The 3,944-nt window shown below is 39.8% G+C and overlaps 1 long non-coding RNA gene across 1 annotated transcript; it reads right to left on the bottom strand.

Moving 5' to 3' along the window:
* Positions 1-362: 362 nt before the first annotated feature.
* Positions 363-2,887, bottom strand: LOC135464340 (uncharacterized). Its single transcript, XR_010443658.1, has 3 exons — positions 2,849-2,887; positions 669-815; positions 363-478 (listed from the first exon to the last, which is right to left on the bottom strand). It is a non-coding gene; the product is annotated as an uncharacterized LOC135464340 (long non-coding RNA).
* Between the last annotated feature and the right edge of the window lie 1,057 nt (positions 2,888-3,944).

Here is a 3,944-nt window from a genome sequence, read left to right as displayed (position 1 = left end):
CATCAGCAACAATTGGGAATGACCGGAAATATTTCTTGTGTTTGATTTCTTTGATTGGTAGCAACTCCAGAATATTTCTTTTGTTCGACGGCAGTTGCATTATGGTGGGAGAAAACAGAGCAGAGCCAGGAGGAAACACGCCCATCCAAAGGTTGCAGAAGACCTTCCCACTTACAGCCGGAAAGGAATTCAGCATGAGCTGGACCTAAACTCATTGACTTGACTTACATCATTACGCTGCGCTAGCACGCTAACCTACTGAGCCACGGAGGCCCAGCACTTAATGAGACTTGTTCATCAATAAGTTACCTCGCGCTATTTTCAGTAGAATAGGGTGCTAAGCAACGTAAGGTTTGTGAATTCTATGTATTCGTGAATCTTTCACTTAGGTAGGTTACTTACTCCTTGCACAATGTCCAACTTACGGCGATTGGTCAGTCGTCTTTTAAAGTCTCAGCTTAGGTCTCTCTATGGTGAACTGAAAACATAATTTAACTGGTACACAATTTGAGTTTGTCATTTGACCCCGCTCTGAAATGAACTCGCGCCCTGGGGTCTTCTTTCTATACCCGAAAAATATTGCAGTCAATAAAGAAACTCTCTTCGTATTCTTTATTACTTATTCAAGCGACCCTTGAAATTACAAAGGATTGGCGATCTCAACATACCCTTCCCACTGGTTGTATCGATAGTAAATTATGCGCCAGAGTTTTCTCGTCCACGCCCTCGTAATGCTGAGGCTCATGTGCACTAGGTACGTAAATCTCCGAGTTAACTCTCTGTCTCCCAGAGGGTGAATTTTCGTGGAAGTATCCCTGAAGATAGAGGTAAAGAACAATTTCTTGATAATTAAATCAAAAGAAAGCGATGTTACCAACCATCTATGCAGGTTTCAAAATATTCAACTATTACAAAAATAATGATGTTTTCAATCCTCCAAGAAAACACCTGACAACCGAGAAACGCTACATCTTGTGCCGTGAACAACAAGATTAAATTCAGCGACATAAAAAATTCTGTATACCAGAATATAGCAAACTACAGTATGGAGAGCGCAACCAAAGCAGCGACGGCAGTCGACTCAAGCACAGAGACAAAGCACACAGTTAGAGCATCCACGTCCATGCTACCGGCCCCGATGGCTCAGTTATTAAAGCGTTTGCTTCATGGAGCGGTAGATCCAGCGTCAATCATTGGTCGGGTCACACATAAGACCTTCAAAGAGTAGCTTCCTGGCCTGTCCTTCAGCATTAACGGGATGGTGCAACGACTGGTTGACCTGTATCATTATAATGGCGCGGTCGGGGCGACTGACTTGCCTTCGGTAAGTCGTCTCATTGAAGCAGCACTAGATAAAAGAGTGGTGGAAATCCGTCCTACAACAAGGAGGCACATACATGTACACATCCATGTACTCTAAGGACTCCTTCCTCGTCATATAACTGAAAAATTGTTGAGTACGACGCGAAACTCTAAGCACTCACTCACTCACGTCCATATTTGTTCGCAATGACCCAGGAGCCTTACATTAATGCGGTCAATGTGAGTTCAAGTCCAACTCATGCTGGCTTCCTCTCCGCCCGAACGTGGGAAGGTCTGGCAGCAACCTGTGGATAGTCAGCTGTGTCCTGCCCGGTTTCCTCCCACCATTAACCTGGCCGCCATCATATAAATGAAATATTCTTGAGTACGACGTAAAACACCAAACAAATAAATAAACCCATGCTTGTTTATATTACCATCTCTGTAAGAGTGATAGAGCAATCACAACGCGTACTCTCCGCAAAACGTCTGCAGAGGTGACATCCTGCAACTTGCAATGAATGCTGATGGACTGAACAGCTTACCATAATAAGCAAAGTAATTCCGCAGAAATTCATTTTGACTATGTAAATATGTTCTCCTTTTTGCTTATTTATTTCTTTTGTACTGAAAATATGCGTCGAAACAGACATTCGTCAACAAAGATGGACGTTACGGGTCAATGATCCAAGACAAATTCCCAAAACGACCTTTAGCACAAACTACCAAAGAATTCAGAAAGTATACAAAGTACGAAAATAGGACGGAATCCTGTAAAGAGAAGTAATTAACAGTTTTCAATGATGTAGGAAAGATCCAGGGTATGTTCTACATGACTGAGTGAAATCAATATTCAAACCGTTTACCATGCTAGAATATAATAAAACATGATTGTACCTCAGATGCGATTAGTGGACAATGATGCAACTTACAGCATTGACACTAAAACTAGAGCAGACACGACAGTGTCACACGAAACCAGTGAAATACAGCATATTGTTAATTTACCATCATGGCTTAAGCAGGATAATGACATGTTTTCCTCATAAGCATGCAATCACGAAAGCAATGCCAAGGGACCATGCTTATGTAGGTGTACAACACACAAGACTAAATCATACGGAACAACGAGTCATTAATATGGAGTAAATTGTACATTAGTCAGACGTGTTAACCAGATCTTCAAATATAAAGATTTAATATCTACTGCATTTAAACAATTTCATGTCCAATGTTCAAGGTCCATGGGGTAGGTAATAAAAAGCTCCTGTCACCTTTCAACCACTCAACCATATTATACATGCGGATACAGATTTGGACATTCAACTGGCGTGCTCATCTCCCAGTTCATGTCGAATTAGACTTACTTCGCCAGTTAGCAAGATCAAAAGGAATCTAAAACATTCATAGGTTGCTCTAAATGCAGTTTACAAACATCAGATCATTTGTTGGGAAATTAACCACTTGCCCTACTGCTTACTGTAGAACAGAACTATACCATGCTTCTTGTTAAGAATCTTTTCAGTTTATGAAAGTGCGTCTTTACCTCATTATTATATGAATACCGGCGTTCACAATGGTCCGGCCTCGCATTCGGTCGTCCATCGGTTTCATAGGGTAAGCCCCGTAACCTCTGGTCAGGCATTTGGTCATTACTTTCACTGGCTAGCACTTTTAGTGGTATATCCTCATTATGGCCACTTCTGAAAATATTAAACGTACACTCAAAAAAATTATCTATTAAATTTAAAAGAAAGTCTGTTGTTTGAGTGATGCTAAAATGTATTCTGTTATTCCAGTAGATTGTTGTATTAAACATAACGCACCTATTCTATTAGTTCAACATAAATTTATTTATTTATTTGATTGGTGTTTTACGCCGTACACAAGAATATTTGACTTATACGACGGCGGCCAGCATTATGGTGGGAGAGTTCCACATAAAAGATGAAGTCCGGCTCATGCTGCCTTCCTCACTGGAAGTACGTGGGATGGTCTGCCAGCAATCTGTGGATGGTCGTGAGTATCCCCCGGATTCTGCCCGGTTCCTCCCACCATAATGCTTTCCGCCGTCATATAAGTGAAATATTCTTGAATACGGTGTAAAACACCAATCAAATAAATAAAATAAATCAAGAAAAACATTGACTGTGCTAGATTGACAGGATGTTATGTTCATTCTGACACATATTTATGTTATAATAACAGAATACATTCTAGCGTCATTCAGATAACAGACTTTCTGTTAAAATTAAACAGTTTATTATTTTGAGTGTAGTATCTCACATCTACAAGAAAGGCAACAATGAACAGCTATTAATCATCATATATACTATTGAACAGGATTCCCAACATCACGAAATCATCAGCAACTTCCTCGTCTTTGGCAAAGATGTTTCAAAGTTTATTAACTCTTTCTGATTTGTGTGTTTTGTTTTTGTTTTTTATTTGTTTGTTTGTTTTTGTTTTTTATTGGAGTGGGGGTGGGGGTGAGGGGTGTTCTTTTTTCTTTTTTTTTACCAAGCACTAGCATATCGCTAAATATATGTATCGCAATGGGCCTCTACGTTCATTAATCGCAAGACCAATTTCGGGAAGAATTTTCAAAATTAACCATTAAAAATAACTAAAATAACTCTTTG

Source organism: Liolophura sinensis, chromosome 4 (genome assembly GCF_032854445.1).
Source record: "Liolophura sinensis isolate JHLJ2023 chromosome 4, CUHK_Ljap_v2, whole genome shotgun sequence".
Taxonomy (NCBI): Eukaryota; Metazoa; Mollusca; class Polyplacophora; order Chitonida; family Chitonidae; genus Liolophura; species Liolophura sinensis.
This window is presented reverse-complemented; position numbering and strand designations above follow the sequence as displayed.